The 15,905-nt window shown below is 38.9% G+C and overlaps 1 protein-coding gene, 1 long non-coding RNA gene and 1 pseudogene across 5 annotated transcripts in view; 2 read left to right on the forward strand and 1 right to left on the reverse strand.

Annotated features, from left to right (window-relative positions):
* LOC127618652 (uncharacterized) overlaps positions 1–8,774 on the reverse strand; it is a 202,113-nt gene extending 193,339 nt beyond the window's left edge. For both annotated transcript variants that reach the window (XR_007967481.1, XR_007967482.1), the window contains exons 1-2: positions 8,749–8,774; positions 8,198–8,244 (exon numbers count right to left, since the gene is read on the reverse strand). This is a non-coding gene — a long non-coding RNA (uncharacterized LOC127618652). The remainder of the gene's footprint in view (positions 1–8,197; positions 8,245–8,748) is intronic.
* LOC127618635 (zinc finger protein 721-like) overlaps positions 1–15,627 on the forward strand; it is a 117,154-nt pseudogene extending 101,527 nt beyond the window's left edge.
* The window catches only part of LOC127618567 (zinc finger protein 436-like), a 185,794-nt gene that overhangs the window by 138,589 nt on the left and 31,300 nt on the right, over positions 1–15,905 (forward strand). The window contains exon 1 of one of the 3 annotated variants that reach the window (XM_052091106.1): positions 2,755–2,772. The exons of the other annotated variants lie outside the window; for them this stretch is intronic. The gene's annotated coding sequence lies outside the window, so the exon portion shown is untranslated. Of the gene's footprint in view, positions 1–2,754; positions 2,773–15,905 lie in introns of those variants that run through there. 3 annotated transcript variants of the gene reach the window in all.

Below are 15,905 nucleotides of genomic sequence, written 5' to 3' on the forward strand. Positions count from 1 at the left end.
GCTCTACCACCTGAGCCACAGCTGCCCCAACAGCTGTTATCAGAGGTTTGTTGTTCACCTAGAGCAGATGAAGGACAAAGTGTGCCCTGCCGTATTGGCAGCAGCCAGAGAGTTCTCTTGGAGAGAGGGGGAGGACGAGCTTGGCCCCAAGCTTTGGCGGTTGAGGAGCATTTTTAGTTGGTGTCTGGGGGCTCACAGCAATGGAGTGGGAAAGTTTTCTTCCAGCATGCAGTAGTTCCTCTTTTTTCTCAGAGATGCTCAGAAATTAGGTTGTTGGCTAGAGGAAAGTGTGGGGTGAGAGGGGCTATGGCCAGTGCAGTATTAAGGTGCTCTCTATTATTTTATAGAAAAAGTAGGTACTTTAAATATGTTTGAGCTGAGAAGAGCAATCATTAGTGCTTGTCAGACTACTCCTGGGAAAGATAGAGTATGTTATAAAATGTTGGCACCCATGACAATATGCTCTGGCATATCATATGACCATATGCCCTGAAAAGAGGGGTTACTTATTAAGTTAAATTCATTAAGAATTGGCGGTAGAACATGTAATTGAACATGTAACAAGAGAGAGTAGGTGAAGTGTATTCCAAAGTATATACGGTGGAGAATGGAACTCCACAATGTAGTCCGTTATTATTCAACATAATGATTAATGACATTTTCTCTCAGGTTGAACAAAGCGTAGGATGTACGTAGATGACAGGGCATTGTGGTTTAGAGGCCGCAATATTTCTTATGTCATTAAGAAAATATAAGCTGCAATAGTTGCTATAGTGGGACAATGTACTAATAAATGGGGATTCAAATGATCTGTTGCAAAAACTCAGGTAATTTGTTTCTCATGGCTGCATAAAATCATACCCATCTCCTTAAAATTAGCAACCTCTTGGGCAAGTAAAAGCTGTCAGGTTTCTTGGGGTTTGGTTTGATGAAAAGTTCACATGGAAAATTAATCTGGATAAAGTTGAGAATAAATGTAAAAAGGTCATCAACATACTTGTTGTTTGTCAGGACAGGAATGGGGAGCAAGAAGAGCATCTCTTCAAAATATATACTGGGCACTCATGAGATCTGTCTTTGATTATGGATCTGTAGCTTACATGTCAGCAGCAGAGTCAAACCTCAAGAAATTAGATGTGTTACAAGCTCAGGCACTGAGAATCTGTAGTGGATCATTCAAAACATCTCCAGTATCAGCGATGCAGGTGGAAATGGGAGAAATGCCTTTAAGGATCAATAGAGTGAAGTTAATGCTGGAATACTGGGTTAACCTCCAGGGACAATGTGACACACATCCTGTCAAAAGTTTTTTGAAAGACTGCTGGGAACATAATGAGACAAACTGACAAGTTTTGGGTGGTTAGGTGATACGAAGGCAGGAAACATAGGGTTACACCAATTACAGTACAGCCAGAAGTCAGAAACTGGGGATGGTCCTAAGATTTCTTTGGGTACCAGCACATGTGGGAGTACAAGGAAATTAAATGGTGGACAAACTGGCTAAACAGGCAATGGATCATATGGATGTTGAAGTTCATATACCACTCATAAGGTGACCATACGTCCTTTTTTTCGGACCTAAAAAATGCGTCTGGCCAGGATTTCTAAATTTGCGAAAATGTCCGGGATTCGGCTGTAGTTGCATTATGATATGCATCTGGTCTAATACTTTATTGTGAGTGTGCGTATGTTTGCATTGCTTTAACGCCTCTTTGTAAGTCCCGCCTTCTCGCACACCAATTGGTCGATTATAAGAGGCTTGCAGCAACTGTTGGCCAAATTCCTGCCAGTCAATCTCTCCGCTGTTGTGTTCGGCATTAAATAGTTGCTTGACAGTAGCAGCAAATGACAGCTGAGTGGAAACAATGCCCAAACGAAAGTGCAAATTTACAGAAGATTTGCGCAAAAATTTCCCATGCTTTCGACCAGATCGAGATCCGTGGGAAGCAGAATTTATGACATGTAAAGATGGCACTTATGTGTCAGTTGCTAATAAAGGTGCAAGTGATTTAGAAGAATACATTAGCTCTGCGAAGCATAAAGAGTCAGCAAAAGTGAAAGTTCATCAGGTAAGTTAATGGACTACGTTTTCTGACCAGGTAAATTTGTTATCACATTGCTACATTTTCCATGGCCATTCAAAATAATAGTAATAGTAAATGAAGGTACACTAATGGCATCAAATATTTTGTTTTAGTACATGGACATTCAAAAGAATGTTGGAAATTATTATTTATTTATAAATATATTTATTATATGCTAATATCATAAATATATATAGTTTGCATTCATTGTAACACTGTTTTGAACATTTACCCATGGTCATTGTTCAAAATAGGGAAACATCAAACATGATTATGCTTGACATGTGGTGAAGTCATGTTTACAAGGGAAAGAGTTATTAAATAAATTGAGAAATTTCACCTTACCAAACCTATTGAATTGTGCCTCAGGACAGTCAAATACACAAAGAGAAATACTTAATTATCTTAGGAAAACAGGATTTAATAAACATATTATATAAAGTTATATTATATTCACACATCAGTCCAGCTGGTGGCGGTAAGACACCATTTGTTGGCTTGTCAACCGCCATTTAACAACACAAGAAGAAGAAGAATTCAATGCGGCTCTCGCGAGTCTTTAGGTAACTTGGGTTACCTTGTAAACATGGCCAGTTGGTGGCGGTAAAGCATCAGCAAAGATTGGTTTACAAACAGCCATTTAACTCCAGAAGAAGTTCGGTTGATTCGGGACGTGTTCATCTCATCTGTGAGATTGATAGTTATGTTTGTGCTTTTCTGTGCATGTTGATTTTCTCTCTTTGGCGTTTTAATGATCGTAATAGAGGATTATTATCGTCGTTTGTGGCGGTTTTGTGACGGATTCTTTAAAATATTCATTTTCAGGAGAAACAAGCAAAAAACTTCGGAGCTCCTTCAGGGGGAATTTGTTTTCTGAAATAGTTTTACTTTCGCTATAAATTTACCATGATTTTACTGCAGTATTTTATCCATTATATTCGTAGTGAAACTATAATACTACATTAAAACGAATATCCTACTGTGGTTTAGAAAAAAACACAACACATCATTTTGTGATTATTATGGTTTTACTACAATAACTGTAGTTTAACTATGATTACTGTGGTAGTTTAACTTAAGTTGTGGGAGTTTTATTTGTTTTGATGTGTAATTTTCTGCGCATGTTAATTTCTAATGATCGTAAATCTTAATATCGCCGTATGTGGCAGTTTTGTGACAGACACTTGATAATATTAAGTTTCAGGAAAAACAATCAGAAATGTGAGAATATCATGTTTAATTTCTGATAAATGAGCTCGTTAAATTCATTGTCTGATTGTAGATTAGTTCAATGAAGGTGAGTAAATGTTAAAGTCTGTTATAATATCTGATAATATTCCTGCTGTCTGGGAAATAAAACCAAACTCCACACATTTATATTTATAGGATACATATCAGAAACAAAGTTATTTAACAGCTGTTTATAATCCTATAATAATGTTTTTGAGTGATGAATGTCAGTCCATTATAATGATGATGTTTTTGTGTTTAGATGTTCATCATGAGAGCAGGTGGATGTGATCTGCTGTAATTCAGTAGGAACTGATCTGTCCATGCTGGATATTGATGATTTAATCACAGGAATCTCTCAGCTGAAGAAAGAGGTGACGTCACTGAAGATAAAACTGATGGAGAGAGACGACAGGTTACAGGTTAAACATTCATTTCATCCTTAAAATTGAGATTGTAAGCTTTCAAATGATGTGATATGATGAACGGTGCAGATGTGATTGTGTTGTGTTTGTCAGGAGCTGGAAAAGTTTTCCTGTCAATCTTCAGTGTGTGTGACTGATGGGACCTCCACAGAATGTCAGGATTCAGTGTGGAGAGGCAGAGATCAGTCCACACCACAGCAACTGCTGGATAAACTCTCTGAACAGAGATCCAGAGACACACAGGACTCACAGCTCACTTTACTCTGTTCTACTGATGGTAATCAGGGTGATCAAACCCCCACAGAGTCTCTGACTTCTGTCTGTAACGCTGGAGAACAGCAGATGCTGCAGATACCAGTGAAGATTGAAGTGAAGCAGGAGGAGATCAAAGAAGAAAACACAGTAGAGGAACAACAGGGAGATGAAGATGATGATGATCAACAAACCTCCACAGAGTCTCAGACTTCTGTCTGTAACACTGGAGAGCACCAGATGCTGCAGACACCAATGAAAATTGAAGTAATGCTGGTGGAGATAAAGGAAGAAAACACAGTAGAGGAACAACAGAGTAATGATGATGATGATGATGATGATGATAAAACTTCCACAGAGTCTCTGACTTCTGTATGTAATGCTGGAGAACAGCAGATGCTGCAGACACCAGTGAAGATGTGTTCAGTGAAGCTGCTGGACTGCTGGAACCTGATGAAGATAAGAGGAGAAATCAAAGTAGAGGAACAACAGAGTGATGATGATCAAATCTCCACAGAGTCTCTGACTTCTGTCTGTAATGCTGGAGAACAGCAGATGCTGATGACACCAGTGAAGATCGAAGTGAAGCAGGAGGAGATAAAAGAAGAGAACACAGTAGAGGAACAACAGGGAGATGAAGATGATTGTGTTTCTTCAGGTATGTTTCTTCCTTTAATTATTTACATTTTCATGTCAGTCAACTGTCATTTTACAAGTTGTTTTATCACTCAAAACAGTTCCCTGCTGTTTTATTTTTAAGTGCTCAGTTTAAAAAGGTGCATGCACTACAGTGGTTTTTGCACTGCTTTTTACCAGTGGCGCTGCACGTTTTAAGATCTACAGTGTAGCACGGGGAGAAAAGAAACGATGATGATGTGAGCTTGCCATCCAACTTAATAAAAAGAAAGCTACAAATATTGAATATAACACACTATTATTCTATTTCGTCATCCTGTATGGTTTGAATTTCTAGGTCAGTGTTTTTCAACTGGTTTTGCTTCGAGACCCAGATTTTACAATGGGTATCAAGTAGCGACCCACCATAGTAAAGAACACAACCTGTATTTAAAGGGTCATGAAACACTAAACTACATTTACTGAGATGTTAACAGATATGTACAACGATAAGCCAAAACATTCTGACCACTCACATTTGAAGTAAATAACATTAATCATCTCCTAACAAGGCCACATGTCAAGGTCTGGGTAGATTAGATGGTAAGCGAAAAATCAGTTATCATTGTTAACATGTTGAATGCAGGAAGGAGCAGAGACCTGAGTGACTTTGACAAGGGCAAAATTGTTATGGCCAGACAACTGGGTCAGAGCATCTCTGAAACGGCTTGTGGGATGCTCCTGGTCAGCAGTGGTGAGTACCTACTGACTGGTCTGAGGAGGGACAAACCAGCAAAAAGTGTCTGACAGAAGGTCTACTGTGGCAAAAGTCACAGAAAATTTGAATGATGGTTACAGGAGGAATGTGTGCATCGCACCCGGTTGCATATGGGGCTGTGTACGGTGTTACCGGTTTTACTCGGTACAAGGGAAAACACCGGTGTGAAATTTTATACCGGTGGAAACATTATGCAACTTTCAATACAAGAGCCTAACGAATAGAATAGCCTTAAAAAAAGAAAAGTTGCCTAATGAAGAGTTTGTGACCCATGATAAATGAACCTAAGTAACACATTGAAAGCCAGAGGCTCTTTACCAACTTATCAAATTACACAGGCATCAAAGTATGCACATTGACAGAACACGTTTAATTGTAGGTACAGAATATAATGTGCATGGGGGATAACTGTAAAATATCTCGGATTATGAATGGCACAAGAAATGCTGTTATACACACAGATACGTGTAAGAACACTTTTATATTTTTATGTCTGACATGCTGTTTGTTTGGAGGCCTGCAGTCTTTTGGAACACGTGTATGTAAAGGGTTCTCACTCTTTCTTTGTTTCAGTCTTCTGAACATTTTTTACAAGATTATCATCTATGAGATTGCTGTAAATTACCTCAGACCATCTCAGCTCAGGAGGTGCTTTGGTTCTAAAAATCTTAGAACTAAAAACTCAGCGGCAAATCCATCTGGTCCCCGCAGCCTTGCCTTTAGGCAGGGCCTTAATTACCTTGCCAAGCTCCTGTAAGGTTATCTCAGAATCAAGAGAATTTTTGCTCCATCATCAGTTTAGGGAGTTCTAATTGTTCCACAAAATGTATAATATCAGTAGACGAAGATGTGGAACTCTAGAGATCAAGATAGAATTCTTTAAAAGCATTATTTATATCATTGGCCAAGGTAAATATTTCACAACCAAACAGCAGGGAATGGTAGAAAAAGTTTTATGTATCTAGGTAAAGTCTTGCCTGCTTTGGCATAGATCTAGTGGGGTCTGACACAAATAATAAAATATAATCTGCGGTAAGCAAGAGCTTATGCGCCAAACCTCCCGCCACCACCCCTGGAAAATCATCTTGGAAATGTCACAGTGAAGCAAAAAAGTTCGCTTAGAAAGGTCTTGATTACTGCGAGTAAATTAATTGGTATCCCTTTATGAGGTCTTGAACAAATTTATAAAACTAGATGCCTTAGTAAAGTAAGACAAATTATATCAGACAATAGACATCCTCTGTTTGATAAATTTGAGATATTACCCTCAGGTAGAAGATTCAGGATGCCAGCAATTTCTAAAAACAGGGGGAAAAATTCCTTCTTGCCACACGCAGTAAAATTATTAAATGATAGGTAGTGTGGGTGTTCACTGAGCGGGTCTCAGTGAAGATTAGAATTTGTTTTTATTTATTTTATATATAAATCTGCATATCTGTTACATGTATATTGTTGGTCTTATATGTACGCATGTTGAAACACAAGCAACAGAAATTTCCCTAAGGGGATAATAATAAAGCAATCAATCAATCCCTTCTTATTGCAGCTGCTAATGGTCCAGGGCAGGACAGAACAATAATGGGAAAAGAGGAAAACCCTGCCGGGTGCCTAATAATCTGAAATTAATCAATGTGTTTATACTGCCACTACCTGTTGTCTATAAAGTAACTTAATCCATCCAATTAAAGTATTCCCAAACCCATATATTTCCACAATCTTAAAAAGATAATCCCATTCTACCATATAAAACACCATTTCATCGTCAAGTGAGATGTGAGTCTGCTCATTTGCCACTGACCACATAATATTGATGAGAGACCCCAAATAAACCCCACCTGATCTATATGTATAAGAGATGTCATAACTTAATCAGTTAACCAAAAGTTTTGACAATATTTTAATGTCTAGCTGGATCAGGGAAATTGGAAGGTAACTCTTACATTCGCTTGGATCTTTGTCCTTTTTCAGAATCAGACTGATCCGGGCTTGTGTCTTGATTGGCGGAAGCTTTCAATTATTTAATGATTCTGTATCACCAAACCCTGATGACTATAATAATTAAATGCAGTTATTAGGCAGAATAAATGGTATAAATAAAAACTGCTTGCACAGCAAACATCACAAATTAATACTGGACATTTGTTGTGTTCTGACATTGAATTTAGGTTCAATTTGTTGTTATGTTTCTCTCTCTTGAATTGATTTTTGTCCATTTACTGTGTTTATTTTAGAGCCGATGGAAGTGAAAGAGAAATGGCAAGAACTGAATAAAGTGGAGGACCAACGTCAGTATCAGAAACATCATGATTTCACAACTGGAGAAAAGTCTTTGAGTTGCTCAAAGACTAAGAATTTATCACCAGAAAAGCAGAAAAGAAAAACCGCCAAAAATTATTTCACCTGCTCACAGTATGGAAAGATTTTCACAAATAAAAGCCAGTTTAATAAACACATGAAAGTTCATATTGGAGAGAAACCTTACACGTGCCATCAGTGTGGGAAAAGTTTTGCATATACAGTTTGTCTAAAAGGTCATCTCCGCTCTCATTCTGGAGAGAGACCATTTGAATGTGAAAAGTGTGGTAAAACATTTGTTTTGAATTCAAGCCTAAGAAAACATCTGAAAACTCACATAGATGGGAAGCCTTACAAGTGTTCTTTTTGTCGAAACCGTTTTGCACACCTGTCCTATTTGAAAAAGCACCAGAAAATGCATACCGGTGTGGGTGCTCATATGTGCTTTGAATGTGGGAAGACCTTTATTACAGCTGGCAGCATGATACAGCACCAAAGAATTCATGCTGGAGAAAAACCTTACAAGTGCTCACACTGTGAAAAGAGTTTCACTCAATCACAAAACCTGAAAACACACGAGAGAATTCATACTGGAGAAAAACCTTACAAGTGCTCACACTGTGAAAAGAGTTTCAGTCGGTCACAAAACCTGAAAAAACACAAGAGAGTTCATACTGGAGAAAAACCTTACAAGTGCTCACACTGTGAAAAGAGTTTCACTCAGTCACAAGACCTGAAAATACACGAGAGATTTCATACTGGAGAAAAACCTTACAAGTGCTCACACTGTGAAAAGAGGTTCACTCAGTCAAAAGACCTGAAAATACACGAGAGATTTCATACTGGAGAAAAACCTTACAAGTGCTCACACTGTGAAAAGAGTTTCACTCTGTCACATTACCTGAAAACACATGAGAGAATTCATACTGGAGAAAAACCTTACAAGTGCTCACACTGTGAAAAGAGTTTCACTCAGTCACATCACCTGAAAACACATGAAAGAGTTCATACTGGTGAAAAACCTTACAAGTGCTCACACTGTGAAAAGAGTTTCAATCTGTCACATAACCTGAAAAAACACGAGAGAATTCATACTGGAGAAAAACCTTACAAGTGCTCACACTGTGAAAAGAGTTTCACTCAGTCACGTAACCTGAAATCACATGAGAGAATTCATACCGGAGAGAAACCTTACAAGTGCTCACACTGTGAAAAGAGTTTCACCCGGTCAGAACACCTGAAAACACACGAGAGAATTCATACTGGAGAAAAACCTTACAAGTGCTCACACTGTGAGAAGAGTTTCAATCTGTCACATAACCTGAAAACACATGAGAGAATTCATACCGGAGAGAAACCTTACAAGTGCTCACACTGTGAAAAGAGTTTCACCCGGTCAGAACACCTGAAAACACATGAGAGAATTCATACTGGAGAAAAACCTTACAAGTGCTCACACTGTGGAAAGAGTTTCACTCGGTTACATTACTTGAAAACACACGAGATGATCCATACTGGAGAAAAACCTTACAAGTGCTCACTGTGGAAAGAGTTTCATTTGGATACATTACCTGAAAACACACAAGAGAATTCATACTGGACAGAAACATCACAAGTGCTCACACTGTGAAAAGAGTTTCACCCGGTCAGAACACCTGAAAACACACGAGAGAATTCTTACTGGAGAGAAATCATACCACTGCTCTTTATGTGGGAAATGTTCAGGGCTCAAGTAATCTACATGGACATTTAAAAAAAGAAATGCCCAAGTAGACACACTGAGCAAAAATCATCTTATGGTCCAACAAGAATAAGAAAATAGTTGGAAAGATGAACCCAAATATGGAATTTTTCCAAAATGAGTAACATCCTGTAAGAAAGTTGGTGATGTTTCATTTTATGAACGAATCAGTGTTTTTAAACCAATCTTTTAAGTGATCTAATCGTTCTCGTTCACCTCCATACTCTGACTTAGACTTAATGTTCACTGACTTCACTCCCTTTCGAAGCCAATGAGCTCTAGTTTGATGTGCAAGAATGGTTTTGTGATATTTCATGCCTGTAAAGACAATATAGTTCAAGCAAATAGGATTCGATTGCAGGAGCAATTATTGGTTTTATCAGCTGAACGAATACACCTCTGAGTCAGTTGTGTCAGTTGTTGTATGTGTGTATGTATTCTTTGTATTGAACCAAGAGGCCAGTGTGTGACGTTTTGATCTTCTATTGGTCACGTGTCCTCTCGTCATGTACAGTTCACCAAACTTAAACTTTCGAAAAAGAGTCATGTTTTTAGCAGAGCAAGTAATTTCTGATCCTGAGGGATGCTTTTTAATTGTCAGTGGAGTTCTTTCTCAAACTCCAGTAGTTTTAGTTATGCAACTGGGACAATCCTACTTTTATGTTCATGATTTTCTCAAAAATCCCAAACCTAGACACTCATCATCTTATTTTTTGAGGGGACCTCAACTGTGTTGTTAAGATTAAGATTCAACTTTAATTTCATTGTGCTGAGTACAGGGCCAATGAAACGCAGTTGTTTTTGCATATCCCAACTAAGCTGGGGTCAGAGCACAGGGTCAGCAGACAGGGTCAAGGGCACAATGGTGGTGGCCGTGGGGTTCGAACCAACGAACTTCTGATTAACAGCTCTGTGCTTTTGCCACTACACCATCACAAATCCCTACTTTTTTTGGAAAGTTTTGTCTAAATTCCGAGAACAAAACAGAAACAGTCTCTGCTTCTCTTTTTTGGGAGACATTTCAAGCCTTTATTCATGGTAGGATAATTTCCTATAGCACCCTCTTATTTAAGATTACGAAATCTCAGCAGGATGAGCTTATCTGCTCGATTCTTGAGGTGGCTAGTCAGTATTCTTGCAAGCCCAGACCCGAACTTAAATTAAAATGCCTGAAGTTGGAAACTGAATTTGATTTGCTCTAAACAACTAAAGCAGAATATTTATTGAAAAGAACTAAAACATCTACTATGGACATGGGGACAGAGTGGGCCGTCTTCTTGCATCCCATCTTAAACATATGTCTGCATCACGCTGTACAGTGCATCTGGAAAGCATTCACAGCACTTCACTTTTTTGTCATTTTTATGTTACAACCTTATTCCAAAATGGATTAAATTCATTATTTTCTTAAAATTCTATAAACAATACCCTATAATGACAACGTGAAAGAAGTTTGTTTGAAATATTTGCAAATGTATTAAAAAAAATAATAAAAAAAAATCACATTTACATAAGTATTCACAGCCTTTGCCATGACACTTAAAATTGAGCTCAGGTGTATCCTGATTCCACTGATCATCCTTGATGTTTCTACAACTGCCACCTGTGGTAAATTCAGTTGATTGGACATGATTTGGAAAGGCACACACCTGTCTATATAAGGTCCCACAGTTAACAGTGCATGTCAGAGCACAAACCAAGCCATGAATTCCAAGGAATTGTTTGTAGACCTCCGAGACAGGATTGTATCGAGGCACAGATCTGGGGAAGGGTACAAAACAGTTCTGCAGCATTGAAGGTCCCAATGATCACAGTGGCCTCCATCATCCGTAAATGGAAGAAGTTTAGAACCACCAGGACTCTTCCTAGAGCTGGCCGCATGGCCAAACTGAGCGATCAGGGGAGAAAGGCCTTAGTCAGGGAGGTGACCAAGAACCAAATGGTCACTCTGACAGAGCTCCAGCGTTTCTCTGTGGAGAGAGGAGAACCTTACAGAAGAACAACCATCTCTGCAGCACTCCACCAATCAGGCTTGTCTGGAAGCGTCATGTCTGGAGGAAACCAGGCATCGCTCATCACCTGGCCAATACCATCCCTACAGTGAAGCATGGTGGTGGCAGCACCATGCTGTAGGGATGTTTTTCAGCAGCAGGAACTGGGAGACTAGTCAGGATCAAGGGAAAGATGAATGCAGCAATGTACAGAGACATCCTTGATGAAAACCTGCTCCAGAGCGCTCTGGACCTCAGACTGGGGTGAAGGGTCGTTGTCCTGTTGGAAGATTAACCTAAGCACACAGCCAAGATAACAAAGGAGTGGCTATGGGACAACTCTGTGATTGTCCTTGAGTGGCCAGCCAGAGCCCAGACTTGAACCCGATTGAACATCTCTGGAGAGATCTGAAAATGTCTGTGCACCGACACTCCCCATCCAACCTGATGGAGCTTGAGAGGTCCTGCAAAGAAGAATGGGAGAAACTGCCCAAAAATAGGTGTGCCAAGCTTGAAGCATCATACTCAAAAAGAGTTGAGGCTGTAATGGGTGCCAAAGGTGCTTCAACAATGTATTGAGCAAAGGCTGTGAATACTTATGTGCATGTGAGTTGTTTTTTTTTCTTCTTTTTTTCCGTTTTTTATTTTTAATAAATTTACAAAGATTTCAAAAAAACTTCTGTCAAGTTGTCATTATTGGGTATTGTTTGTTAAATTTTTAGGAATATAATGAATTTAATCCATTTTGGAATAAGGTTTTAACATTACAAAATGTGAAAAAAGTGCAGCACTGTGAATACTTTCCGGATGCACTGTATAATACAGATTTTTGATAACTCGTTAGATAAGCGTGATACTGACCCTCAGAAAAGTATTTCCTCCTTTTACTCCAGGCTTTACACTTCTCACCCTCCTCCTGACTCATCTTTAATGTTTATTATATATGATTATTATTTAATTACTGTTAATACAAACACAGCAGAGACATGGGGTGGCTGTGGCCCAGGTGGTAGAGCGGGTCGACTGCCAATTGCAGGGTTGGTGGTTCAATTCCTGGCCCACATGCCGAAGTGTCCTTGGTCAAAACACTGAACCCCAAGTTGCTCCCAATGATAGGCTGGTGCCATGCAATGCAGCTCTGCCACCGTGTGTGTGTGTGTGTGTGTGTGTGTGTGAGTGAATGGGTTAATGGGACACAGTGTAAAGCGCTTTGGTAACCTCTTTTTACTTCTATGTAAGTGCAGAACATTTACATTAAAAGAACCTCTCGGGTTAGATGAAATCACCATTGGTCTCCTGCAGTGTAATAAGGCTCCAGGGCCCGATGGTTTCCCCATAGACTTTTATAAGAAAATATCCATTCAATTAGCCCCATTATTGTTTGATATGTATAATTTGTCATTTGAGCAGGGCTTTCTCCCAGCTTCATTGAATCAAGCATTTATCTCCCTTTTATTAAAAAAAAAACAAAGACCCAACTATATGTAATACCTACAGGCAAAGGTGTTGGCAAGGCACATAGATACATGTCTACCTGATATTATCTCTGATTATCAGATTGGGTTTATTAGGGGACGTCAGATGTCATCTAACATCTGGCAATTGTTAAATATAATTTTTCACCCATCTCGTTCAGCAGCTTTCAAAATGGTAATTTCCCTTGATGCTGAAAAAGCATTCGACAGCATAGAATGGAATTATTTATTCACTGCATTAGCAAAATTTGGTTTTGGGCACAATATTATCTCATGGATCCCGCCTTATATATTCTTCTACCTCTGCAAGTGTTACAACTAATTCTGATAGTACATCATTCTGGGATTCCCTCTAGTCCTTCTGCTTATTGCACTGGCCATAGAGCCACTTTCTATTGCTTTACATATTTCTCTCTCTCCGTGTCCTATTGTTGCCATCTTGGGTGTGTCTCCTTTATCACCTCTTTTCATGATACAACAAGCAGAGGTTATCACTTTTGCCTCTCTAGTTACTAGAAGATGCATTTTGAGCATTGGAAATCCCAAAGATGCTGTATTGGGTTGAGATCTGGTGACTGTGGGGGCCATTTTAGTACAGTGAACTCATTGTCATGTTCAAGAAACCAATTTGAAATGATTCGAGCTTTGTGTCATGGTGCATTATCCTGCTGGAAGTAGCCATCAGAGGATGGATACATGGTGGCCATAAAGGGATGGACATGGTCAGAAACAATGCTCAGGTAGGCCGTGGCATTTAAACGATGCCCAATTGGCACTAAGGGGCCTAAAGTGTGCCAAGAAAACATCCCCCACACCATTACTCCACCACCACCAGCCTGCACAGTGGTAACAAGGCATGATGGATCCATGTTCTCATTCTGTTTACACCAAATTCTGACTCTACCATCTGAATGTCTCAACAGAAATCGAGACTCATCAGACCAGGCAACATTTTTCCAGTCTTCAACTGTCCAATTTTGGTGAGCTCTTGCAAATTGTAGCCTCTTTTTCCTATTTGTAGTGGAGATGAGTGGTACCCAGTGGGGTCTTCTGCCGTTGTATCCCATCCGCCTCAAGGTTGTGCGTTTTGTAGCTTCACAAATGCTTTGCTGCATACCTCGGTTGTAACGAGTGGTTATTTCAGTCAAAGTTGCTCTTCTATCAGCTTGAATCAGTCGGCCCATTCTCCTCTGACCTCTAGCATCGACAAGGCATTTTCGCCCACAGGACTGCCGCATACTGGATGTTTTTCCCTTTTCACACCATTCTTTGTAAACCCTAGAAATGGTTGTGCGTGAAAATCCCAGTAACTGAGCAGATTGTGAAATACTCAGACCGGCCCGTCTGGCACCAACAACCATGCCACGCTCAAAATTGCTTAAATCACCTTTCTTTCTCATTCTGACATTCAGTTTGGAGTTCATGAGATTGTCTTGACCAGGACCACACCCCTAAATGCATTGAAGCAACTGCCATGTGATTGGTTGATTAGATAATTGCATTAATGAGAAATTGAACAGGTGTTCCTAATAATCCTTTAGGTGAGTGTATATGTTTTGTATGTATACAATTGTTATATTCATATTAATACGCGCTTTACCATCTACATACTTATACTTTCTCACACATTTGAATACACTGGTGTCTATTATATGCATGTTTATTTATTATTACTATATCATTTGATGTATTATTATTCTTATTATAGATATTGCAGATATTTGTCAATCCTCTTGGGGGGTTCATGGTTGGGGAGGGGGTTACTCATTGTTCTTTGTTCATTAGGTTTTTATTTGTATGTATAATAAAATATGTGGAGAAAAAAAAAACATTTCATATGCAGCATACTATGAAATGTCTTCAATGAGGTTGCCATTATTGATTGAGTACATATAAAATCGGTGTTCAAAATGATAACTTTGACCAGATTCACAATGGTAAGCCTACAAAAATAAGTATTTTAGCTTCGGGTCAGATTTGGTGTGAAATCGCAGGCCTATGTCAATCATCTTTGTATCTTTATGTAATTCTGTAAACTTAGAAAAGAAGTACAGGTTGTCATGTGTTCTGGTGGGGGAAGCGGTGCTGTTCAGTCACAGTTCAGGACAGGATCGCAGCAGTCCAGTTGGATGTTTATCTGTTAACTATTTGGCTACGTTTTTTACTTGCTAAAATGCTTAGATATATATTCTGGTAGGGTTTTTGAAGTTTATATTGCTTTTTATGCTTTTATGAATTGAACAGTACTCATGTGTTTACTGCTTCTGATGTATCTACCTTTCCAGGGAAAATTCCTGTAACATGTTTACTGACATTCATTACTTTTTTAAACCCCAGTTGCATACATGCTCAAGTTATTACTTTCCTTTGTCTTTTTAGCAGATATTCTGTTTTAGTTTTATTGTGTGCAGTGCGTAAATGTTCTATTGTAGTATTATGGTTTACTTGCATTATCGTCTGAGGCTGTATATAAAAATAATAAACTTTTCAACTAGAGTTGATGTCCAGGTAATGACATTCATCTGTGCATGAAAACATGTAACATGTTACACAGCCCCAACACAACATGCATAAAGTGTTCATCCGCTAGTTGCTTGCAATTTTAAGTTTCAAGCACAGATGTCACTAGAGAGCACAAAGTTTGTTGTTCATCTTTAAAAATAGGCTAATATTTTTTTTTTTTGGTATATACTCTTATCTACTGTTGTGTGGCAACAGTGCAATGCATAAACTTATGCAAATAATGGTCAGGAGCTTCAGTTAATGTTCAAATCAACCATCAAAATGTGGAAAAATCTTAGTGACCATGAAATTATTGTTTGTGCTAGATGGGCTGGTTTGAGCATTTCAGTAACTGTTGATATCTTGGGATTTTCAATGGGATCTAGCCACAAACTGCCTTTGAGGGGTCTGTGACTGAGGTGTAGTGTGCTGTTGGAAACATTGCTCCAGTGTGGCATAGCAATGCCATGTCTGAACTGCTGGCATCCTAAAGGCAGGGTTGCGCTGCACCTACGTC

The sequence above is a fragment of the Xyrauchen texanus genome, chromosome 25, assembly GCF_025860055.1.
Source record: "Xyrauchen texanus isolate HMW12.3.18 chromosome 25, RBS_HiC_50CHRs, whole genome shotgun sequence".
Classification (NCBI taxonomy): domain Eukaryota; kingdom Metazoa; phylum Chordata; class Actinopteri; order Cypriniformes; family Catostomidae; genus Xyrauchen; species Xyrauchen texanus.